This window comes from Balaenoptera ricei, chromosome 1 (assembly GCF_028023285.1).
Source record: "Balaenoptera ricei isolate mBalRic1 chromosome 1, mBalRic1.hap2, whole genome shotgun sequence".
Classification (NCBI taxonomy): Eukaryota; Metazoa; Chordata; class Mammalia; order Artiodactyla; family Balaenopteridae; genus Balaenoptera; species Balaenoptera ricei.
In genome coordinates, this window is record NC_082639.1 from 86,900,835 (window position 1) to 86,928,692 (window position 27,858).

Here is a 27,858-nt window from a genome sequence, read left to right on the forward strand (position 1 = left end):
AAGAATGGCTGCAAGATGAAATGAAGCATAGGAGGAAAAAGTAAGAGAATATCAAGGTACACCTTAAGAATAAGAAATAATATAGTGAAACATCATTGATTGAAGTTTGGAATTTGTGATCTGACTGTAACAAAGATTATATCTATACAGCTTTGCACAAGAAATGCTGTTTCACGGGCCTGAGATTTCTTGGCACCATGATCTTTATATCAAAAAACTGATACTGTCAAATGAAGTACTACTAATGAAGCACTGAAGTAATGATTATAATAACATTAGCAGGAACAGCTACTATTACAATAATACATAGTAAATGCTGGCTGTATTCCTTTCTTTTATTCTCACAAGCTTCCTTGCTCCCATTTTTTGTATTATTATTAGTATTATTGCTCCCATTTTTTGATGGGAACAATGAGGCTTAAAAAGTATCACAGTCACATAGTTAGCAAATGTAAAGCCAAAAAAGACCTGTCTGGCTTCCAAATATTAGCACTTTTCATGATACTAGAGAGTCTATAAAAAAGTCAAGTATTAGGGCCCCAGATACAAGTCAGATACATAATGTAAGTGTTCATCGAAGAACAGTATGGGTTATCCTGTCTGGTGGATCGCCTATATTATACTTCTGTTTGACTACATTACCTCAGTGTTTTTAGGGTATCTATATTTGTGACATATTTATAATATATATGTAAATATGTAATTTATCTTTTTCACAGATAAATGTTAAATTTTTTGAACATTCATCAACTAATGATGCCAGATTGGAGGAGGCAGCCCAGAAGTGTACTCACTGCTTACAGTGTAAAGATTTATACTTTATCATTTATTTATTTGCAAGTGGATAATTGAGAGGCTCTCAGGGCTAAATTGTTTGCACTCTGTTAAATGATTTGATGCTGATGGGCCCCAGATGTCCTGAAAATGTTCCCACACCCTTGATGGCTCCCTCCATACACTCATTACTGCTTTAGCATGGCTGAACATATTTACAAATTCTAGGTCACCATCTGCAAAAGATGCTATGTTGTGTCGATTTCAAATAAAAAGTGTGCTTTTATATATTATGAATAATATTATGCCCCTTGAAAAATATGATAGTATTAGAGTATAATGATCACCTGTGTATCTTTGTGGTTTTATCACAAGCTGAAACACCAGGGTATTAGATGGAATGCTAAAGTCAGCAAAATGAGAGTAGGCATAGTTTGTTGGAATGAACGCCCCTGTCCCTACTTCTGTATGGAAACCAGCACCTTGATTTTCCCCATCCAATATTTCCTGTTGCTAAGTTTTAAAAAAACAAAGAGATGAGATAAGAATTATGTCAAGGGTCCAGTGCTGAACACTTAGTAAGTGATTAATAAATGACTAGATGTGTTAGGAAACTAGCATAGTAATTTTGCAAATGTTAGTCAAATGCATTTTAATTTCTCTACAAACCACATTTTTCTTAAACTGCTCATCTCTGAGATCAATTCATTTCCCTAAGAAAAAGATGGATGCGAAGTTAGAAATTATACAGAAATGATTTCTCACTGAGAAAGAATTTCCAGCTCAGCTTTTTGGACTGACCTGTGGTATGGATGGGACTTAGAGGTTGCCACTGCCTCTTCTGAGTTGAAAGCCAGTGGGCATATTATGGGAAGAAGCCAGGTGACCCTGAAGCAGAGGCTGGGGTTATTGTGCCCGTTGAAGGGGCTGAATGGAAGATGAGACAAAAAAGATTCAGGAGGTCCAAAAGCTGAAAAAGGGGCTGAGTTAGTGCCCCAGCTAAGACAAGAGGCATTATAGCATCAGAAATAACAGACTTCTGTCACTAGTACCCATAGGATAATTGGCAACCAGTTAGGCCTTTCATAGCCTTTGGCAATAGGACAGAGTTTTTAATCTCAAACAACTCAACAAAACTTTCTAGTTCAAAATGGATCAAAGCCAGATACTTGGTCTCCTTAACACTAGGTACTAACCAACTGAGCTAACTATAACTGTAGGAAATGCAGACAAATTCCTAGCCAACCTGTGAGGACCTTCAAATACCATTATTGATGTTTCTGACTACTCACCTTTGCAGGGGTATTGAAAAACGCCTGTGCTTTTAGTGTATTTTTTTTTTTTAGATTGCTAAAGAGTAAGAGAACACTATTTAACAAACAAACATAAAGAGGCTTCCATGCATGTGCAATAAATTTTGGTCATAGCATGAGAAGCCTCATTTACAGCTATCAAGCTACATGGAAACTCCAATGCATATAAAAGTGAGGGAGCAACCAACATGCAAAGTCTAAGAGGATTCTTTATTAAATGAAGTGGGCATAGTTAAAAGCATGGATTTTCGCATGCCAGCTGGGCTGCTACAGGTCTGATTATACAATTTGCACATTAAATTGCCCGGCCCCTTTCTATGCTTTCTTCATTCAAGTTTTGCAAGTGTGTTAGTGAAGTAATCTGATTTTGACATCGAGAATCTTCTAGGTACAGGCTTATCTAATGTCTAAAGTTTTTGGAAATCAATAAGAGATGTTTCAGCCTGTCAAAGTTGTATTGGTTCCACCTAAATGGAGTAGCACTCAATTCAGTAAGGAAAGCTAACAAAATGCAAGCATTAACTTCATATCACTTCTGCATATTAATATAAGAATATAATATAAAATATGTAATAAAATATTAATACATAATATGTTCTATAACATACACGCTATAAGATATATAATAATATTATTTAGTACAATCTCCCTGCCCAAATTTCTTCATTTTTTTCAAGTATATTATAAGAAATTCTGTCAAATGAGTTTCTGAAATCTTGACATAGTCTTTAACATAACTCTGAACCAATATCTGGGAATACTGTTAAAAATAATGTATTCATCTGGCATAACTTAATCACAAAATTTCATGCTGTCACTTCTTTAAATTTTTATAGATATACCATTTTATCAGTTTATAATATTTTCTGTCACAACATCAAGCTCACTGGCTCATAGGTGTCACTAACTTTATCCTTCTTTGAAAATCAGGACAATATATGCTAATCTTTATCATTCCCTCTAGCTGTATTTGACATAGTTTTTCATACATTACCAACATTGGTTTATCAATTTCATTTGAACTCAATAAAATATCAATAAAGTATCGATAAGCTCTTCATTTAACTCTATGGACAAACGTTTGAACAGGAAATGTTTGAGAATAGAGCCCTTTGATATCACCAGATCACAAACCCTTTGGGGATAGACTTAAATATCTAAATTCAATGAGTCAAATGTTCCAATTAACTAGGTTTCAAGTCATTGACTTTCAAACTTTTTGACAGTGAGTTACACTAAGAAATACACTTTACATTGACCTCTTTCCTGTTCTCTTTTACACACACTCCCCCCCAACACATAGAATATGTTTCATCTTACTGTATATTTTCCTTCTGTTGTATAAAAGCTGCACCCTAAACCCACCAAACTGACTTCACAGCCCACTAATAAGCAAGTCACAATCTATGGTTAGAAAAAACACTGCTCCTAAACATCAGTTTTGCATGTTTTTCTGACTGAACCTGTTATGAAACTAACTATCCCCGTAAAACTGGCTTGAGTTTCTCTCAGTCAAGTTTGGCTAGATTAATCCTCTGGGTTTGGGACACAAGGCTTTTTGAGGCAGGAGCCTGCTGCGTCCCCCTTTGCCTGGCAAAGAAATAAAGCTATTCTTTTCTACTTAAAAAAAAAAAAAGATTGGCTAGACTATGCTGCAGTAATAAACAACTTCCAAATCTCACTGACTTAAAATTACAGTGATTTGCTTTTCAGTCTTCATGTACTTGGAAAGTTTCTAGGTCATCCTCATATAAGGACCCAAGCTAAAGCAGATTCTATCTCTGTGTTACCATTATTGCCAAGAAGGAAAAAGAAATATGACATATTTCTCTAAGTTCTCTAAGTTTCCAGTTGGAATTGACACTGTGAGTCATGTCCACTCCCATTTTATTTGCAAAGGAAATCATGTGGACACCCTCATATCAAAGAGATCAGAAATATTTTAATTTACCATATGTCCAAATGGAGGAGAAATCGAATAATCATGAATAGCCCTAATGACTACCACAATCCTTGTAATTACTACTGAGTACAAATGCTCACTTCAGTCAATATATGTCTCCCATCCAATCAAGACATCAAGCTCAAAGGCTAGGATGCTTAGGTAATGCTCAGTGTTGCCTGTGGAATCTGACTCTGCCTTCCATGTTTTGCCTTCTCTGTTATCCCTTTTGGTCACCTCTGAAATAGGTGTTAAAGATTATAACTTGGGGGTTGGAAAGTCAGTGGTCAACATATGTCAGATTCTCTTTTAATGGAGACTGTCTTTTTGACGGTATGAGTTTCTCAAAATAATTGTTTCTTACCTATATTATGTTCAGAGGTATATACAAATCAACACATCTATTGTTTTATTTTTAACATAATTTTCATTATTTCTGTATATATATTTTTGCTTTCTCCATATCCCCCCCCACCATATGTCTCACTCTCTTTAAACACATAGTGACTTTTAATCTCTTTTCTCTAATCAATGTTCTTTCTCCAATTAAAAGGATTTACTGGTTGCCAGTATTGTAATTGGGTCTTTGTTCTGAGATTAACTTAATTCATGGGTTTTAAAAATGGGTGTGAGAGCCGTATTCTTGATTTGATCCTCCTCACAAGGCTTAGTGTTAATCGGTCTTTATTGCTCAAGAGCTTCTTCAGTTTCATCTGTTTCCACTGGGGTTGAAAAGCATGTATCTTTCTAACGCTATGAAAATGCTAAAGTCTGGGCTCTAACCTCCTTCACTTCTGCTTGTGAACTAGCCAGTGCTTTGTTATGCTTCTTTCATTTTTGGTAATGCCTTGTCAAACGCAACCAAGATTAACTCTAACACATGCTGGCATTTTGTTTTTCAATCTCTTCTCCTAGAATTCCAAGTTCATTAGGTACTTGTTTGCCTTCCAAATTATTGCAGGCAACAGGTTGAACAAATATTTTGTGACTTCATAATGTTGGTCACCAGCTTTCCAGCTTGCAATAATAGTTTCTTTACTGTCAACTGAACAGTAAGCAAATTCTATGTATGTAAGTGCAATTTAGGTTCATGTTGTGGCAGAACTCTAATGCTGGTACCAATTTCTGAATCATTCAGTAATGACCACATTAGGCTACAGTGGCTTAGAACCAAAATGGTTCATTTTTCACTCATGCTACACGTCCAGTGCACATCAGCTGGGGACTCTGCTCTGGTTGTCCTCTTCCAAGTACCAGGGCAAATGGGATCCATTTCATGTTTCACAATTGCTAAGGTAGGAAAAGGGAGACGTGAAAATTGTGTACTGGCTCTTAAAACTTTTGCCTAGGTCACATGACAGCTCCTAATTTCAAAAGAGGTAGGGAATTGAAATCACAGTATATGCTCAGAAGGTAGACTCATAAAATGTTAGTGACCAGGCTTAATGACTTTAATGACTTTATATGTGTGCTTCCGGGTAGATACTGTGTTAAACACTGCATATACCTTCTCATTTAATTTTCAAAATAATTGTGCAAATTGAAATCATTATCCATTTTTTTTGTCACGTGGCAACTGAGACTTGGCCAAGGAGAAGACACATTAGTAACTGTCCAAGCCAAACACTGAAACTGGGTTTATTTGTCTCCAATGCTGTTGCTATAAGTTACTTAGATAGAGTGAAATAAGCAAAACTAAATTTTAGAACCATCAGACCCTGGCTCTTCTCTCTGGAGATACTTACTGCTTATCTCCTTCAAGTGTTTGATGCTCTTTAGTCATTCTCTTCATTCTTTTCCAAATATCTTTCTAAATGTTATTGCTCACATCCCCTCGCCCAATATAGTATTAATGAGATTAGGCTAAAAAGTATTGTAACAAATAGATCCTAAGATATTTCTCAATATAATAGATGTTTATTTCTCATTCATATAATAGTACAGGTTTTTATTTCTGTTTATAAAGTGGCTGTCCTCTAGACGTCGATTTAGGGGTCAAACTTTTATATTGTGGCCCCAGAGGACTTGGGGTCATCCGTATTTTGTGGGAGAAGCCTCAGCCAGAAGTTTTAGATCTCAATTCTGCTCAGATGCTGTTGGCAAATATTAATGATATGGCCATATCCAACTATAAGAGAAGCTAGGAAATGTAGTCCTTAGCTGGGCAGCTGCTTGCTAGCTACGACTCTATAACTATAGAAGAGAATAATTGATTTTTTGGATAGCTTATGATCTCTAACACTCACACACACACACACATGCAAACACACACACACGTGCTCACATATTCTGTACCATCAAAATATGCCTGACATTAATCATTATTACCTTAATGTATATTTTACTCAATATCTCTTCTGAAAAGTTTTCCATGGGAAGTTCTTACATTCAAATTTTAGATGCATTTTGCAAAACCTCTGTTAAATGAGGCCCATGGTCAAGAAATTTGGGAGGTGCTAGTTTAAAGAAAGGAAAACAGATTTTTTTCCCAGAGGATTTTTTGCAGCTTTTAAACGTGTTAATACAAATTATATATCCTTAAGCAATGAATATGATATTTAGTTTTGCCCCAAAATAATTGAACACAAAACTCCTAGAATCACTTTTGTCATTTAGAGTTACTAGGGTACCTAGGGTACCCAGTTTAGGAAACACTGGTTTAGAGGAATTTAAAACTCCAGTTTGAGCTTGAATAAATCAAGACTTGAGAGGGTTCTCAGCCCTGAAATGCTAATGTATAGAAAGATACGTCTCTTCCTATATGTAAAACTAGTATTCTGTAAACTTGTGTCTGCTGTCTTGCATTAGATCACTCTGGAAAGAGGTGCCTCAGAGCCCTGACTCTCTGAACTGCAGAATACCTTCTGTTCTGACAGATGGGGGCCTGACAAGCTCTTGTTGCCATCAGTACAATGCTAATGTGAATTCTCTTTACAGCTTTGAACAGTGTTCTTTTATAGCACCGAAGGACTGGTCTTAGACCCTCAGGAGCGCTACCAAAGAAGTGGATGTCCTCATTTCTGTGAGGTCTCCACCGGGTTCTGTCCTCCCTGTCTGGAGCCAGATAATAAAAATAATCCCCAAAACAAACAAAAGGATTTTGCTTGCTGGCCAAATTTCAGATCAATAGTGCAGTTGGGAAGGAGCCAAGATTCAGTAGCTTGCCTGGTGAGAGAGGCTGCAGATCATTAAAGATGAACAGAGCCGTAAAACACCAACACAATTGGTACAACCGATTGCAGTGCTTTTGGCAGGCTCTGCACAGAGGCCACAGATTGAATGTTCCTGGAAACTAGCACAACGCACTCCACAAACATTGTGGGTGAGGCCCTCTTAAGTCGCCTGCAAGGTAGGCTGGGAAGCGAAGCAGGGAAGCGCTCTTGGCCCCTCTGGATGACTGAGGCTGTATGTCGCATAGTGCTTGGGAGCTGTGGGCTTGTCGAAAACAATCCATTTCCATAGCAGCACTTAAACACAAAGGCCTAGGGTCCGTTCATACTTATGCCTGAAAAGAGTTGGCAAATATCAGTTTAACGTCTTGAAGCAATTGTTAGAAATCATAGCTTATAGCTTATCCTAGTCTTTAACACATGTTATTGTCAATTTGCTAGAAAATGGTAGTCTCCAGGTGAGGACTGGTTATTTCTCAAATCTCAAAATAAATGTATGAATGAATATATAAATGAATGAGTAAAATCTATTCTGAAGCTGAACTTGTATAGAGGGATAGATTGAAAATTCATACCTGTTAGTTCTGGTTGGTACCCCTGACTTTAAGCAAACATTGAATTTCAAAATTAATTATTAATATACAAAAAAAGGTGGAAGTTGCTTAGAAACAGGTTGTTTTCTTTACAAAGGGATTTACCAGAAGATTACTTTTTAAAAATTGAAGTATAATTTATATACAGGAAAACACGCAGATCTTAAGTGACCAAATTGATGAGTTTTGACAAAAGTATATATCCATGTAGCTACACAACACACAAATCAAGATATAGGCCATTTCCGTCATCCCAAAAACTTTTCTCATGCCCCTTTAGAGTCATTTTACCCTCACCCTACCATAGACAATCACTGTTCTGGTTTCTATCCCTGTACATTGTCTGTTTTAACCTTTATGTATTGAAATCATATAGTATGCACTCTTTCAGAATCTGGCTTCTTTAGTTCTTTAGTTTTATGAGATTTGTTAATATTACTGAGTGTTATCAGTATTTCTTTCTTTTTTATTGTTGTGTAGTATTCCACTGTATGACTATATCTCCTATTGATGGACACTTGAATTGTTTCCTGGTTTGATTTATTAAAAACAAAGTTGTTAATGTTATTATATTTATTTTTTATTAAGAGATAATCGACATATAATGTTGTTTTCATTTTAGGTGTATGAAATAATGATTTGATATATGTCTATACTGTGAAATGATTACTGCATAAGTTTAGCTAACATCCACTACCACACATAGTTACCTTTTTTTTTTTAACTTGTGATGAGAACTTTTGAAAACATTCTTATACAAATCCTCTTGCTAACATATGTTTTTATTTCTCTTAGGTAAAAACCTGGAGTAGAATTCCTGCCTCAGAGGGTAGGTATGTGTTTAACTTTCAAAGAAAACAAATAGTTTTCTAAAGTGGTTGGATATATGAGAGTTCACATTGATACATAATCTCACCAATGTTTCTAGTAGTCAATTCTAGCAATTCCAGCAAGTGTGAAGTTTAATATGCATTTTTCTGACAACTAAAGATATTGAATACTTTTTATGTGCTTATTGATCATTCATGTATTTTCTTTTTACTGTAGAGTTTTCTTTAAAAGACATATAAGAAATATAATCATTTCAGTATCTCTACCACATATTAGGTACTCTAGAAATGGTCACTGAATTAAATAGAAAGCTCTTCTAGTATTTTCAAAACATGGTATGATTTTGAAATTTTATTTGTATAAATATTTATCAACATATACACTAAGACATATTGATGAGTGAGTTTAGCAGTAGGTATGCTCTCTGCCATTCATTCCCCTTCAAAATGGATTCACTCAGTATATTGATTGGTCCAAGTAATATATGGCACAAATAAATTCACATGTATGACTCACAGCAAAACTCTCACTGGGGCAATGGAGGAGTCAATAGATATTCAACATAGAATAGAGAAGAAAGAGAATGAAGTTCATTATGGAAGATCTAAATCCAAGCCCAGGCTCTGCAATTTGCTAACTGTGTGAATCACTTAACCTCCCTGAGTCCCAGCTAATCATCTGTATAATTAATATGAAAATATCATCTCTCTCAGAGATCTGTTGCATAAATGTGAAGAAGCATAATCCTGGGCTTGCTTAGAAGAAAGGTTGTCCTGAAATACAAAGTATATAAAGAACTCTCATACCTATCTGACTACATATTTCTGGAAAGCAAAAAGACTGAGAGACTCCAAAATTATCTAGAGTGCCTCACATAGCATCATACTTTTATTTATTTTTATTTTTTTATTATATAAGTCTCAGGTGTCCAGCATTATAGTTCAACATCTCCATACACTACCGAGTGATCTCCACCACAAGTCTAGATACCATCCGTCACCATACAGTTGGCCCCCTTTACCCATTTCACCCACCCCCAATCCCCTTCCCCTCTGGTAACCACTAATCTGTTCTCTGTATCTGTGAGTTTGTTTTATTTTAATTTGTTTGTTCCTTTTTTTTTTTTTAGATTCCACACATGAGTAAAATCATACAGTATTTATATTTCTCTGTCTGGCTTATTTCACTTAGCATAATGCCCTCAAGGTCATGTTGAGGGCATTATATTGTTGCAAATGGAAGGATTTCATTCTTTTTTATAGCTGAATAGTATTCCATTTTATATACATACCACAACTTCTTTATACATTCATCCACTGATAAACACTTAGGTTGTTTCCATATCTTGGCTATCATAAATAATGTTATACTGAACAAAGGGGTGCATGTATCTTTTCGAATTAGTGTTTTCATGTTCTTTGGATAAATGCCCAGAAGTGAAACAACTGGATCATATGGCAGTTCGATTCTTAATTTTTTGAGGAATCTCCATACTGTTTTTCATAGTGGCTACACCAATTTACAGTCCCACCCACAGTGTATGAGGGTTCCCTTTTCTCCATATCCTCTCCAACATTTGTTATTCCTTGTCTTTTTGATAAGAACCAGTCTAACAGGTGTGAGGTAATATCTCATTGTGCTTTTGATTTATATTTCCCTGATAATTAGTGATGTTGAAAACTTTTCATGTGCCTGTGGGCCATCTGTATGTCTTCTCTGGAAAAACATCTTTTCAGATACTCTGTTCATTTTTAAAATCAGGTTGTTTGGTCTTTTGTTATTGAGTTGTATGAGTCTTTTTAAATATATTTTGGATATTAACCCCTTATCAGGTATATCATTTGCAAATATCTTCTCCTATTCAGTATGTTGTCTTTTCTTTTTGATGAAGGTTTCCTTTACTGTGTAGAAGCTTTCTTGGTTTGGTGTAATCTCCTTTTTTTATTTTTGCTTTTCTTTCCCTTGCCTTTGACTCAGATCCACAAAACAATGCTAAGTCCACTGTCAATGACTTTGTCTATGTTTCCTTCTAGTAATTTTAAGGTTTTAAGTCTTGTAATCAGTTCTTTCATCCATTTTGAGTTAATTTTTGTGTATGGTGTGAGATAGTGGTCCAGTTTCATTCTTTTGCATGTGGTTGTCTAGTTTTCCCAACATAATTTATTAAAGAGACTGTCCTTTCTCCATTGTATGTTCTTTGCTCCTTTGTCATAGATTGTCTATATATATATATGTTGGCTTATTTCTAGGCTCTCAATTCTGTTCCATTGATCTATGTGCCTTTTCTTGTGCCAGTATCATACTGTTTTGATTACTATAGCTTTGTAATATGGTTTGAAATCAGGGAGTTTGATACCTCCAGCTTTGTTCTTCTTTCTCAAGATTGTTTTTGCTGTTCAGGGCTTTTTGTGGCTCCATACAAATTTTAGAATTATTTGTTCTTGTTCCAGGAAATATGGCATTGGAATTTCAATAGGGATTGCATTAAATCTGTAGGTTGATTTGGATAATATGAATATTTTAACAATATTAATTCTTCCAATCCATGAGCATGGAATTCCTTTCTATTTTTTTGTGTCTTCCTCAATTTCTTTTATTAGTGTCATAGTTTTTAGTGCACAGCTCTTTTGCATTCTTGGTTACATTTATTCCTAAGTATTTTATTCTTTTTGATGCAATTGTAACAAATGGGACTGTTTTCTTAATTTCTCTTTCTGATAGTTTGTTATTAGTGTATAGAAATGCCATAGATTTCTGTATGTCAATTTTGTTTCCTCCAACTTCACTGAATTCATTTATTAGTTCTAGCAGTTTTTTGTTGGAGTCTTTAGGGTTTTCTCTATGTTGTATTATGTCATCTGCAACTGGAAACAGTTTTACTTCTTTCTTCCCAATTTGGATTCCTTTTATTTCTTTTTCTTGTGTAATTGCTATGGCTAGGACTTCCAATACAATGTTGAATAAAAGTGGTGAGAGTGAGTCAACTTGCCTTATTCCTGATCTTAGAGGAAAAGCTTTCAGCTTTTCACCATTGAGTATGAATTTAGCTGTGGGTTTGGTGTATATGGCTTTTATTATATTGAGGTACATTCCCTTTATGCCCACTTACTGAGAGATTTTTTTATCATAAATGAATGTTGAATTTTGCCAGATGCCTTCTCTGCATCTACTGAGGTGATCATGTGATTTTTATCTTTCATTTTGTTAATGTGATGTATCATATTGATTGATTTGCAGATGTTGAACCACCCTTGCATCCCTGGAATAAATCCCACCTGATAATGTTGTGTGATCCTTTTAATGTATTGTTGGATTTGGTTTGCTGCTATTTTGTTGAGGATTTTTGCATCTATGTTCATCCAGAATATCAGCCTGTCATGGCAGGGCTGCAGCTGCTGCTGCAGTGTGCTGGGGGGTGGGGCTAGCCCCTGGAATGCCTGGGGGGCAGCCACCACAGCCACTGGATACTAGTGGGTGGGATTATCACCTGGCTAGCTGTGGCTGGGCTGGGCAGGGCTCTCAGCAGGGGATGGCCACTGATGCTAACAAGTTAGATTGAGATTTCCAAAATGGATCCCATCAGAGCTGGCATTAGCAAGGTAGTCTGAGATTGATAAAATGACTCCCACCAGTGTCTCAGTCCCCGGGGAGCATCCCAACTGGTTCCTGCCTCTCCAGCAGATGCTTCAAGGTTAGTAAGTGGGTCCCCTCCACATATAGTCCATCTGCTTTTCAGTCTGGTGTTTTTGTGCTTCTTTTCAGGTCAAGTAAGTTGATGCATGAGACCTTTAAGAGTGGGTTTTCCTTTCTCTATAGTTCTACATGTTCTCTGGTGGTTTTCAAAACCAGGTGTTTGGAGGGGGGCTCATCTCTCCTGTGCAGGATCCAAGGGTTGCGGTGCCTGATGTGGAACTCAAATACCTCACTCTTCAGCAAAATAACCCTACCTTTGTGAGCCTCCCCAGTTGTGGATCACTGACTGAGGTGTGGTTTTTCCCTTAGTGAGCTCATATCTCTGTTTCTCCTATCTGTCTCAATGCTGTCCTTTGTTGTGGAGACTCTATTTATCCAATTTTCAGAGGAAATTATTCCATATGTAGCTGTAGATCTGTTGTGTCCATGGGAGGAGGTGAGTTCAGGATCTTCTTTTCTACCTTCTTAAACCCTCCAGTGTCATACTTTTAAAAACAGGTCAGTGAAGATCATGCACTACCAATGATAAGACTATATTAGATCTTCAAGTACAAGTTGTTTTTGGTGAATCAAACAGGGCTATTTAATTAAAAACAAGCATTTCTAAAACTAACAAAGCCTACAAAAAACATAAGTAATTAGTACACAAAACCTATATATGATGAAGCCCAAATAAACATAAATAATACATAAATACACCAAATATAATTATAGTCACTGATTCAAATCTTGTTTTTGCATGAATAGTTATACCCTCTTGAATCACCACTTAAAAGCCCCCCCCCCCCCGCTAAAAAAAATATTTTCAAACTTGCTTCACAGGCTGGAAAAAGATGTTGATCCCAATTAATTTCCACAGTGTTATTGTTGCAAATCATAATCCACATTTTAGCATCCATCTTAAAATAAGGCCCCTTTTTATCATTTCTGTCCAGAGATTTCACCTATATTTATATAACAAAGCAACGATACAATAATGAGAAGATAAATTTTTTATGATTTATTTACTGAAGGCAAATTTATATCAATCACAACCTTGATTTAACATTTTGATCATTTTAGTATTACCACAAATGTTCTTTCTCAGATTATGAACATTTCTTCTTTTAATAAATGTATTTAGATGAAGCTCTAAACTATTGTTTTTTTCTGTGGGTAAGACTTATTTTTCAGATTTTTTGTTCATATAAATAACCAAAAAACACAGGAAAGTGATTTAATTATATTATAACCAGATCAGAATTTAGATATTTATATTATATACAAATACACATTATAAAGTTAAAATATACTGTCATAAATTCTATTTCTTTAAGATATATGTCTCTAGATGTTTTTATTTGTTTTCATGTTTTTCCTACTACAAGAGATAATCTTCTAGCAAAACCTTAGCCATGAACTTGAATGCAAACAAAACAAAACAAAATTCTGTGTGCATGCATTTTTTTCACCTATTATAAAGAATTAAGAGACAACCGTAGGGGAGTAAATCAGGTACAGTAAGTCCCCTACATATGAACCTTCAAGTTGCGAACTTTCAAAGATGCGAATGTGCATTCCATCAATGTCAGGCATTATTGAAATTGCAACTTGACCTCTGTCTCCTATTGCTGATGATGCTTCGGCTCTACCATCTCCCATCTCCTCTCCCTCCTCCAGTCAGTAACGCTTGTTGCCTGTTCACTCAATGCCAACACCTGTATGCCAGCTATGGTACTGTACTACTGCACTTTTCAGGGTACTGTACTGTAAGATTTAAAGCGTTTTCTTTACTTTTTGTGTTTGTTTGTTTTTTATGTATTATTTGTGTGAAAAGTATTATAAACCTATGACAGTACAGTACTATATAGACAATTGTGTTAGTTGGGTACCTAGGCTAACTGTTGGACTTAACAAACAAATTGGACTTAACGAATGCCCTCTCAGAACGGAACTCATTCGTATGTAGGGAACTTACTGTAATTGTCTCTGTTCTGAAAGTAGATAATACAGTCTGACTGAAAAGTTGATGTAACTTAATGGTAAATTTGAATTTTCATTGTGTATATGATATTCAAGGAGTTCTATTCATAGTTATATAATGTTTTTAGTGTATTAGGCTATTTAAACCATTGTTATATTGCTGAAAAAATACATATTGATGTTTGGAAATCAAAACCATACTTTACATTCATTTAGGTGGTTTACTGTTTTAAAGAACTCTGCTGAATTCTGTCATAAATCACATCAATTTTTTGAAATCTAAATTATTTCTCCCTAATTTATCTTACATTTGGAAACTTGAGTTCTTATAAAATTCTTATGAATGCTACCTCTAGATCTTCCTTCCTCCATGTTGTCTAATAAGCTATGATTTGTATTATAGTCATATGCAACACTGTGTAATTTTTTTATATTAATCAAGTAATATAGTATCCATTAGCTGCTGTATACATTTGTGGTTGCTCTTCTAAAATTGGATTTTTATCTTGTATTTCAGGGAGGAAGAGCCAGAGTAGTATAATTAGCATAGGTTTGGGGGAAAATTATATTTATTTAAGCCATGCTTAATCTTATTGACATGTTTCAAAATATGCAGAAAAGATCATTTGAAAATTTAGTCACATTGGATCCTCAACTTCTAAATGTAGCCCAGAATTAAAGAATTAGGATGAGAAGGCAGAATGAGGGCTCCATAAGTTTCATTGAATTCCCTTTTATATTCTCAGTTACTCAAGGGAAAGGAGAAAGAGGTAATTTATGGGGCACTTTGGGAATATGGGAAAGATATTACAATTAAGAAATCCAAATATCAAGAGATGGTTTAGGCTAGGTTAATCCAACCACTTAAAGGCATTTGTTGACCCAGGTGAGGAACAGTAATATGTAAAAAGAGTAATTAACACTTCCATCTTAAATAACAGGTGTTAGACTGAAAGAGATACGGCTGGAAGCAATGCAAAGGGCCTGGGACATTAACCCATGGTCAGAAGGAGAATCAAGTCAGGATTTCTTAAAAGACAGATCCACTGAGGAAGATGCTCACCAGGGCGGTCAGCAGGAATCCACAGAAGCAAATACAAATAAACAATGGGTGTCAGGAAGCTTGAGCTCTTCCAGCTAGATAGTTATCTCGGCCTGAGCCTGGGGCCAGAATCAGACAACAGGTGGACGTACAAGAAAGCTGGCTAGCTGGTCTCTGGGCTGCAACCATAAAGAATAGGACTCTGGGCCAGAATTATATACCAATTAGAGTAGAAGTTAGCCATGTCTGACCTTACTGCCAGGCTGTTTTCCTAGATATGCGAACGCTACCTTCACCTCAAGATTCCTATAAAAAGCTGCTCCTATTTAACCAGAGTATTTCTCTAACTTTGCCGTTTTTATATCTGCCCTAACTTTCCATACACCCACTCTTTGTGCTACTAGAACTTGGCTTTGTCCCTTGATTTTGCTCCTTTGCCTTGCCTTAATTTAGATTCAGTTTCTTAGCTCCCGCTTGTCTATTTCATGACTGACTCAGAATTCCTAGAGGGTGCTTTCTCTTGTCCCTAGACTCTATGCCAAGAAACTGCAACTGAAGTATTACACATCTATGCTCAGATCTAGCACTGGATACCACCAACCCACCCAGCCTTTTATTTAAGGAAAAAAATTGATGGTGGATTTGCCAGCTTGGTTAGAACTGGCTCAGTTAACCTGAAGTGTAAATACATCAACTAAATACCGAGCAATACTTCAAAAGGCAGAGATGAGAGTTTCTGTGGTACAAAGAGCTTTATATATATTATAATGTATAATACCTAAAACAGTAACAAGAGGAATTATTATGTCTTTTGCAGAAGTGGGAATTTAAGATCAGAGAAAATAAGTAGTTGAATGTAGGTTGTGAAGCTGCTAAGTTGTGAAGCTGGGTATAAAACCCAAATAATCATTTTCTTTCTACTTCTCTGTGGAGATGAGGTTTCCTCCAATAGGCCCTTTGCTTTGGATTATGGTAAACAATGAAATGAATTCTCCTAGATTAGGATAGAGGGATGATCTGACATGTCCTAATCCTTTATCATGTCTCCTCTATTCTCTACCCTCAAGCTGGTAGGAAGTTTGAGCAGAATGAAGAAATAAGAGGTCTCAAAACCAGCACTCCCACTTCTGGATATATATCCAAAGGAAATAAAATCAGTATCTTGAAGAGATATTTGCACTCCCATGTTCATCGCAGCATTATTTACAATAGTCAAGATATGGAAACAACCTGTTTGTCAGTGAATAAATGGATAAAGAAAATGCAATACACACACACACACACACACACACACACAGATGAATATTATTCAGCCATAAAAAAGAAGGAATTCCTGACACTTGTAATAACATGGAAGAACCTGGAAGACATTATGCTAAGGAAATAAGTGAGACACAGAAAGACAAATACTGTATGATCTCACTTTTGTGTAGAATCTAAAAAAGTCAAATTTATAGAAGGAGAGATTAGAATGATGACTATCAGGGGCAAGGGGGGAGGGGAAATGGGGAGATATTGGTCAAAGGATACAAAGTTTCAATGATAAGAGGAATAAGTTCTGGGGATCTGATGTACAACATGGTGACTGTGGTTAATCACTGTATACAAGAAAGTTGCTAAAAGTGTGGATCTTAAGTGTTCTTACCACACACATCAAAAAAGGTAAGTATGTGAGGAGATGGATCTGTTAATTAGCTTGATTGTGATAATCATTTTAAAGTATATACATACATCAAATCATCACATTCTATACCAAATATATATATACATTTTTTGTCAATTATACCTCAATAAAGCTTGAGAAAACCTATATATAAAGAAAGCAGTGTTCTCATGCTAACTGGGTCCTATTCTACAGTATACCTGAAGAGGAAGCCAGGAGAAGGGAATAAAATCCATGGTTACTGAATTTAGCTACTTAGTTCAGGGAAGTAAGGATGTGTATCAAGATGATTAAGAACAGGCATTACCATCAAAGTCATTTGGTTTATAAAAAGTGATCTGAATTTACCAGTTTAAGGCAGGGGATACAAACTGTCATGTCTGATTTGATGAGCAGATAGGTTTTGTTTGGCCCACAGTGATTTTTTTTATGTATATAAAAGTGTCTTTAGTAGGGTGTACATTTCTCCAGTTCACCACAGTTTCTATAATTTTCTATTGTCATACCCTGACTGCATAGCTCATTTATATTACCCACGGGCCTGGTTTTAAAGGTATTTGGGATTGCCTCTCTGGAATGGAGACTGGGTGAGGAAATGAATATAAGATCAATAAAGAGATGGAGGAAAGAAAGCCTGGCACTTGTATTTCTATTTAAATCCCCTCAGTGAATTTATGAGGGAGTGACTACCACCATTTTACAAAGCAGAAAACTGAGGGTCAAAGAAGTAAAATTATTGTTCTTAAACACACAGTCCAGAAAGAAGTGGACAGGAGTCCAGCTCAAGTCTGCTTCATCCAAAATCAACAGTCTTGGCAATACACTGTGCTGCCTGCCTGCCCCCATGTCATACCTGACCAACGCGTTATAGTTCTTCAAAATCAAAGCATGTGGTCTCTGGAGGATGCAATATATATATATTTTTTACAACACTTGCCCAACAATTTCAAACACTTTTTAGCAGTGGTTCTCAACTGTATGCTACATAAATATCACCTGGGAAATTTATGGAAAATGCAGATTCACTGCGTGACCAACTAGGAGAAACTGCAGTAGGGAAGTTGAAGTATGGAGTAGAGTGAAGTATCATCATAGGGTCATAGGCATAATGAAGCAATAAGAAAATCTACTGTGCATATTGATGCCAGCCCCTTTTCTATGTGGGTGGTTAATATTTCCAGACTTCTAGTGAGATATATTATAAACTATGTTGAGTTCGGTGAACCTAGAATTCTTTCTTCAGCGGTACATTATGAGATTATAGAAGTTCCTCTGTTCAGCTGAATTCTTTTGTTAGTGTATATAATTGCAAATTAAGACAGTGAGAGTCATGCCTAAATGCTTCAGAATTGATATAAAAAAATAATTAGAAGAGTCCAAAACTTGAGCCAAATAGTGCCTTTAACTGATTTTAATGAGAAAATATGTGGTCACATCAAGTTAGTATACATTGTAATGAAATCTAGTTTATAATAAATTTATCAGAACATGTACAATTGAATCCTATTCATCAAAGTACCCTCTAGGTTAATGCCTGACAAACAGTGAAATCTCTATGCATTTTTGTCGAATGAATACATAAAAGTATTGAATCAAAAAGGTCACTCACTTCTTCCAACAGTTTTCAAATAACAAACATTTGTGGACTCACTTTTTAGAGTGTATTTTTGTGCCAGTAAATAAATCTTCTCTAGAAAACATTGTTTTATGCCAAAGGATTATCTACCAGCTTGCCTTTTTCATATGATTCAAAATAACTTTTCTCAATTTCCAAACATAATTTAAACAAGAAAGCTTAGATATGTGTGCATGCACATGTATGTGTATGGGTGTATGGGTGTGTGTGTGGTAAATCCACCCATCTTTGAGGGTGAACTTAAGAGAAGGACATTCCTAAAGCATTTTAAGCAACTGAGCCAAAATTGGAATAATTTTATAACATTTCAAAGAGACAATTGTGAAAAAGACAATACTCAGTTTTATGAAAAAGTTCAGTTTCCTTCCTTCCTTCCTTCTTTCCTTTCCTTTCTTTCTTTCTTTCTTTCTTTCTTTCTTTCTTTCTTTCTTCTTTCTTCTTTCTTTCTTCCTCCCTCCCTCCCTCCCTCCCTCTCTCTCTCTCTCTCTCTTTCTTTCTTTCTTTCTTCTTTCTTTTCTTTCTTTCTTCTGGTTTCAGAGGCTCATGTTATCCTATTCAAGGCTAGTTACCATTTATGTGCTTTATCCCTGCTAGGATCTTGCTTCTCCAGCAAGTCTTTCTCCTGAATATTTAGTTTTTACTTCTTTCTGGCTACTTGCCCATGGGATCCCTCTTTATCCCTTTTTCTCATCTTAGTCAAGATTCTTGATAAAAGGATCTATAGAAACTGTGTCCACTTTCTCATCTCCCATTCACACTTCAAGCAGCTGCAGTCTGAGTTTATTTATAGCATCAGTTGACAAAACCAATGGACTTTGGCAGTCTTCTCCTACTTGATTGCCTTCTTGCATTTGACTCTTCTGACAATGCCAGTTTTCTTTAATATTTCACTTCCCTGGTTTCAGTGACACTGCTTACACCTGGCTCTCCTCCCAACAATTTGATGTCTCTTTTCTGTTTCCTTCTTGCTCCTTTTACTCTCATTTCCACTAAACCATGATATTTTCCAAGGTGATGTCCTTGACTCCTTGACTTGACTTTTTCTCTTTTTACTCTATACATTTCCCCTGGATTATTTCATCCTAATGACTGCCAAGTCTGTATTTTAAGACTCAGATTCTCCTGTGAGAAGTGTGTGTGCATATAAATACACACACTTTGGTTTACATAATCTTCTATCTCAAGGAACAGTATATTACCAATCACCAAGCAATTTAAATCCAGGGATTGATCATGCTAACCTCTTTGATAACTTCTTGCTCATACATTAATCTGAACACGTGTGTAATCATATATTAATGTATGGAATATAATCATACATTAATTGAACTTGTATTGCCTTTGTGTCCTTGATGTATCCCAAACTGAAACCTTCTTCTCCATCTTCCCTAATACTGACAAGAGGTGAAAAATAATGATAGTTCAAAGTCAAGCATTGGCACGCCTTTCCTCCCCCAGCTGCCCCCAGCACTCTACAATCTTCTTCTCCCTAACATGAAATCTTTTCAGATTCCCAGCTCCTTACAACTCATATGGTAGAATTGATTGTCCTCTGCTTTGCGTTTCCCCAAACTCTTTATAAACCCCTATGTTTGCAGCTCTTGTTTACAAATTTGTCTCCTTTTTTTTTTTTTTTTAGATTATCATCTTCTCGAGTGAAGGGGTTACGTTTTATTTTTCTACGTCTACCACAGAGCACTTTTTAGAGTCCCTATAAATGTCTATTTAATACATGTTAAACAAGTGAATGTAAAAAATAATTTTATCGAGAATTAAACACTAGAATTTGAATAAGGTATAAAAGTATAATCAATGATAAAACAAGCACTCAGTCTATTTGATGACATTTATTGAACACTCAATGTGTGCCATGAATACTGTACATAGGAACTAGACTGAGTAATAAGTCATTGCATCTATGCAACCAGATTTACCACCGAAATAATTTGGGAGCTAATGCCAAGTCAAAAATAAGGCACATAGCTACATAGAAGAGATGTTCCAGTGAATTCTGAATCTGAAATATGCCCCTTGAAAATGAAAGAGAATTTGTTTCAATAAAATAAAAACCAAAACTTTCCCCCAGAACCCAATTTCCTTGATGCTTATGTTCACTTCAATGGATAAGTCTCCCTTCATTTCATATTCTGATAAATAAAATATGGATTTTATATTTTCTTCAAAGATTCACATCATTTTAAAGTTCATTTAAATTTCAGTCAAGGAAAATATTTTTAACAAAGTGGTAAAGTCCAATACTATGAACAATTTATTTGTGTGAGGAATATTTCAAGTATCATTTACACTAATAATGAATTTAATTGAACATAGTAATTTTTTTTAATCCAGAAAGACTTCTGGTTCCAGAAAAGATGGGGTAAACTCATGCCAGTGTATTTCTTCTTCTTTTTTTAAACTTTTTATTTTATACTGAGTATAGTTGATTAAAACTGTTGTGTTAGTTTCAGGTGTACAGCAAAGTGATTCAGTTATACATATACATGTATCTATTCTTTTTCAACTTCTTTTCCATTTAGGTTGTTACATAACATGGAGCAGAGTTCCCTGTGCTATACAGTAGGTCCTTGTTGGTTAACCATTTTAAATATAGCAGTGTGTACATGTCAATCCCAAACTCCCTAACCATCCCTCCCCACCTCCCCACCACCCTTCCCCCACCAACCATAAGTTCTAGTTCTCTAAGCCTGTGAGTCTGTTTCTGTTTTGTAAATAAATTCATTTGAAATGCAAATCAAAACTACAATGAGTTATCACCTCACACCAGTCAGAATGGCTATCATCAAAAAATCCACAAACAATAAATGCTGGAGAGGGTGTGGAGAGAAGGGAACCCTCCTACACTGTTGGTGGGAATGTAAATTGGTACAGCCACTGTGGAGAATAGTATGGATGTTCCTTAAAAACTAAAAATACAGCTACCGTATGATCCACTATATTTCTTCTTGAAACTAACACTCTAGACAAAATATAAATGGCAACTCTCAGAAGACTCTGAAATGTGGAGAGAAGAAGGCAGGCTGGCTAAGGACTGGAGGTGAGTTCCCTGGGCTTGTTTTTGTTTTATTTTGTATGACCACCTGGATTCTAGAGAAGCCCCAAATCCAAAAATGACATAGTCACAGCCAAAAGAAAAAAGAAGAAAGGAAAAGACATGATCTTTGTAGCCAAAGGACCAGAAAAAAAGAACAGAACCATGTTGACTAAACTTGGCCTACTCCAGGTAGAAACCATGAAATGGCTGCCTATGCTACTTTTCTTCCCTACCAGGCATTGCATTCAAAGAGACTGTGGGCAAAGTATTGATCATGCCTACTTTGCACTGAGTGGTGCCTCTCACCTCTCCCTCCAGGTGCTGTAGACATGGAGAGTGTAAAGTGTTTCCATGTTGACCATCCATAATCACGTTAAATATAAATGTTCTAAACACATAATTAAGAGACAGAGGATGACAGAATGTATATAAAAACATGACCCAGCTATATATTGTCTACATGAAAATCATTTGAAATATTATAGGTAGGTTAAATGTAAAAGGATGGAAAAAGATATGCCATGCAAACACTAATCAAAAGAAAGCTGCGGTGGCTATAGTAATATCAGATAAAGTAGACTTCAGAGTAAAGAAAGTTACCAGGGACAAAAAGGGTCATTACATAATTATAAAATGGCCAATTCACCAAGAAGATACAAAAATCGTAAGTGTGTATGCACGAACAATAGAGTTTTAAAATATGAAAGCAAAACTAACAAAATTGAAAAGAGAAATAAGTAGAGCCACAATTACAGTTGGAGAGTTGAACACCCCTTTCTCAGTAATTGATAGAACCATTAGACATAAAATTAGCAAGTATGTAGAAGGACTGAACACCATGAATCAATGGGACCTAATAGATATTTAAGGAATGTGTCATTCTACAAAAAGAAATGCACGTTCTTTTAAAGCAAACTTGGAATATTCACCAAGATAGACATATCATGGGTCATAAAACAAACTTTAACAAATTTTACAAAATTAAGATCATAGAAAAATGTTCTCTGACCATAATGGAATCAAACTAGATATCAAAAATTAAAAAAAATACTGAGGGAATTTCTATAGGTTTGGAAATTAGACACACACTTCAAAATAATCCATGAGTCAAAGAGGATGTCTCAAGTGAAACTTAAAAATATGTTGAAATAAGCATATGAAAGATGCTCAACACCATATGTCACTAGGGAATTGTAAATTTAAACAATGATGAAATGCCACTACAAACTTATTAGAATGGTGAAACTCCAAAACACTGACAAGATCAATTGCTGGTAAGGATGTGAAACAACAGAAACTCTAATCCATTGGTGGTGGAAATGCAAATGGTACAGCCTCTTTGGAAAATAGTTTGGCAGTTTCTTAAAAAACTAAACATACTCTTACCATGTGATCCAGCATTCATACTCTTTGGTATTTACCCAAAGGAATTGACAACTTATGTCTACACAAAAGCCTGCACAAGTATGTTTGTAGTACCTTTATGCCTAATTTACAAAACCCTAAAGCAGTCATGATGTCCTTGGGTAAACTGTTTAGTGGGGGAAGGGTGAATAGGCTGAGCATAGAGGATTTTTATACCCCAGAAACTACTCTGTATAGTACTATAATGGTAAATATATATCATTATACCTTTTTCACAACCCATAAAATGTACAACACCAAGAATGAACCCTAATTTAAATTATGGACTTTGGGTGGTAATGATGCATCACTGTAGGCTCATTGATTATAACAAATATACCACTCTGGTGTAGGACGTTGATAGTGGAGGATACTGTGCATAACGAGGGGTATATGAGAAATCTCTGTACCTTCTGCTCAATTTTGCTATGAACCTAAAACTACTCTAAAAACTAAAACTTATTTTTTTTAATAAAAATAAATAAAAGAACTTTGTGTTTAAAACTAATTTTCTAAGAAATTAGAAAATGAATCAAATTAATCAACCCAAACTTGGAAACATATAAGTAATAAAAATAAAAGCTGGGGTCTTCCCTGGTGGTCCAGGGGTAAAGAATCTGCCTTCCAATGCAGGGGCCACGGGTTCGATCCCTGGTCAGGGAACTAAGATCACACATGCCGTGGGGCAACTAAGCCTGTGCACCACAACTACTGAGCTTGTGTGCCTCAATGAGAGAGCCCGCATGCTGCGAACTACAGAGCCCACGCGCTCTGGAACCTGCGTGCCACAACTAGAGAGGGAAAACCTGCACGCCACAACTAGAAGCCCACACGCCACAACAAAAGATCCCGCATGCCTCAACGAAGAGATCCCGTGCACTGCAACTAAGACCCAATGCAGCCAAAAAAAATAATAAAAGCTGAAATTAATAAAAGAAAAAATTCATTAGAAAGAATAAATAAATCCAAACACTTGTTCTCTAAAAATAACAATATTTCAAACGGCAGTTTCTCAAAAGATTTAATATAGAACTACCATATGATGTGACAATTCCGCTTCTGAGTACTTATGTGAAGAAAACAAAAACACTAACTTGAAAAGATACATGCACCTTCATGTTCATTGCAGCTTTATTTACAATAGCCAAGACATGGAAACCACCTAAGTGTCCACTAACAGATGAATGGATAAATAAAATGTGATATATAGGATAGATATATATATACCATCAAATATTATTCAGCCATAAAAAGGAATGAAATCTTGCCATTTGCAACAACACAGATGGACCTTCAGAACATTGGGATAAGAAAAATAAGTTAGACAGAGAAAGACAAAAACTGTATGATCTTACGTATACGTGGAATCTAGAAAAAAATGAAAAAACAAGATCATAGAAACAGGAACAGATTTGTGGTTGCTAGAGGCAGTGGGGGCGGGGAGGGCATGTGAAATGGGTGGAGGGGGTCAAAGGGTACAAAATTCCAGTTGTAAACTAAATAAATCATAGGGCTGCATTGTACAGCATGGCGACTATGGTTATTAATACTGTATTGCACATTTGAAAGTTGTTGAGAGAATAAATCTTAAAAGTTCTCATCATGAGAAAAAAAATTCTGTAACCATGTATGGTGGCAGGTGTTAACTAGACCTATTGTGGTGATCATTTTGCAATATATACAAATATTGAATCATTATGTTGTAACCTGAAACTAATATGTTTTATGTCAATTATACCTCAATTAAAAATATATTTAAGTAACCTCCTCGTGCACTTGATTAAAGAGAAAAAGAAGTGAAAAATATGCACAATCAGGAAAGAGAAATGAAATATAATCACAGATTACATTAATTAAAAGCATTATACAAAAGTACTATGTTCAACTCTATAACAGTACATTTTAAAATCTGGATGCAATGGATGGTTCCTTAGTAAAATGTGAATTACTAACAGTTAACCAAGGAAAAATATAAAAACTTAAGTCAATTATTTACCATTGAAAAGATTGGAAAGGTAATTAAAAATCGATCATTTTATAAGGTATTAGGGTGGGATGGGTTCACAGATGAATTCTACATCACCTTTAAAAAACAGACAATTCTAATATAATTCAAACTAACATGCACAAAAAGAAGAAAATGTCCTAATTTCATTTTATGAGTCCATCATAACCTTAATAAAATCTGAATAAAAAAGAAAATTATATTTTTTTAAAAATTGGTGGTTGCCAGAAGTTGGAGGAGAGGGAAGGATGAATAGGCAGAGCACAGAGGATTTTTAGGACAGTGAAACTATTCTGAATGACACTATAATGGTGGGTATGTGTCATTTTTTAAAAAAACTCATAAAGGATTGAAGTAAATGAAAGCACAGCATACCAAGATCTGTGGGATGTAGCTAAAGCAGTCCTTAGAAAGAAATTTATTGCACTAAATGCTTATATTAAAAAAGAAGAAAGGCTTAAATCATTCATTAAACTTCCACTTCAATAAACTGAAAAAAGGACAAAATAAACCTAAAGTAAGCAGGAGCAGGACAAAATCAAAATAAGACAAAAAAATCAATAAAATTGGGCTTCTCTGGTGGTGCAGTGGTTAAGAATCGCCTGCCAATTCAGGATACACGAGTTCGAGCCCTGGTCTGGGAAGATCCCACATGCCACGGAGCAACTAAGCCCGTGCACCACAACTACTGAGCCTGTGCTCTAGAGCCGGTGAGCCACAACTACTGAAGCCCGCGCGCCTATAACCTGTGTTCAGCAACAAGAGAAGCCACCGCATTGAGAAGCCCGTGCACTGCAACGGAGAGTAGCCCCCGCTCTCGGAAACTACAGAAAGCCTGTGCACAGCAACGAAGACCCAATGCAGGCAAAACTAAACAAATAATTTTTTTTAAAAAATCAATGAAATTGAATACAAAAAAACAATAGAGGAAAAATCAAAGGAAGAAAAAACTTTTTCTTTGAAAAGATCAGTAAAATAAACTTCTAGAGCGACTGACAAAAAAAAAAAGAGAGAAGATACAGATTATCAGTATCAGGAATGAAAGAGGAGATATCATTATGGATTCCACAAACATTAGAAGAATAATAAGGGAATATTATGAATAACTCTGCACACATTAATTTAACAACTTAGATATAATGGACCAATTTTTTGAAAGACATAAGCTAACAGCTCAGTTTCACAGAATTTTAGTACAAATTTTAGTACAAATACATTCAGATAAAGCATGGCTTGGAATGCTTGTTTGCTTATCTAGGTTCAACCTATTCTTTGATCTAAATTTTTTCCAAACTATTTCTCAAAAATGTATATATTTTGTCTGTTTGTAAACAAAATATATATATTTACAAAAAAGTACTATGTGCAACTCTATAGCAGTAAATTTTAAAATCTGTCATATATACATATACATATATACCTATATATATGAATATATATATAAAGAAGATGCTTTTATTATATGCCACCCAGAAGTTTTAGTTGGTCTTTGTAAGATTATTTGAATAACTTATTCTGCCATGAACAGATGCCACATCTGCTTGAGCACTTGACTCTGTTCTATTGTGGGTTCCTAAACTCAGTAAAGTCAAACACTATATAATGTTTATTTGTAAATCTGGGAACTAACTCAGGGTCCTGACCACACTGAATGAAGATATTTATGGGATTGAATTTTTTAATTTTTTGGTTTTTACAAATTCTTTAATTGTATTCCATAAGCACTGTACAAATTTACATTTCAACTAGAAGTCTATAAAAGTTAACCTGTAACTGAATTTGCTCCAGCACTGGGCATTATTGTTATTGGAAATTGTTTTTGATCTAATGGGAGAAAAAAATAATTTATTTTTCTTATTTCTTTCATTAGAAGTCATACTGAACATTTTTTCCTTATGTTCTTTGTACACATCTTTGTACATTTGTATATTTCTTCTTTGATAGAGGGCCTATTTATATATTTTGACCAGAAGGTATGTTGGACTGATGCCAAAACATTAAGAACAAAATTAAAAGGCCAGGGATGAACAGAGAAATACCATTTACAATACTTGACAGAGGTTAATGTTATTAGCATAAAATATTCTTATCAATCAATAAGAAAATGCACAAATTAATGGAGAAAAATTTGTCAAGAATGTAAACAGTCTATTTTCAAAAGAATAAATATAATTTATAAATGAACATACCTAAAATGGTACTATTGAGACAGAAGTTTTCTTTCTTCCATTCTTTTTATCTCACCACATCTATGATTCCTTAATTCTTTTGTTTTCTTATCAATAATTTTAGGTTTCACCATCCTGAAATCATAGGGTGTATCTGCGCTTGATACCAATATTTTATGCTTTCATTTTTTTTCACTTCACTCTTTAATCTGAATGGAATTTTTTCTAGAATATAAAGTACGGTATTTTATAAATTTTATGTTTAGAGCTTTGTGTTCTTCTTTACGATGACATGATTATCAGTGTGCTTTTCTATCAAATAGACAGTATATAAATTAGAGCTGATGTATGAAAGTCAATGCTCTTTGAATTTATTTTAGTATCTACACTGTAATCCTAGAACTTAAGCATTCCAGTTAACCCTCATTTGTAAAAATTGGATTAAACAGTACTCACTATAGTAATAAATTAAATCACTTGGACCTCTTAAATAATCAGCACCTTTCTGAGAGTCAGAAGCATTTAATAGTAAGATCTAAGGGCAGGATATCTGGGTCCAAAGCCCAGCTTGCTCACTTATCAGTTGAGTGACCTTGGAAACTTATTTGCC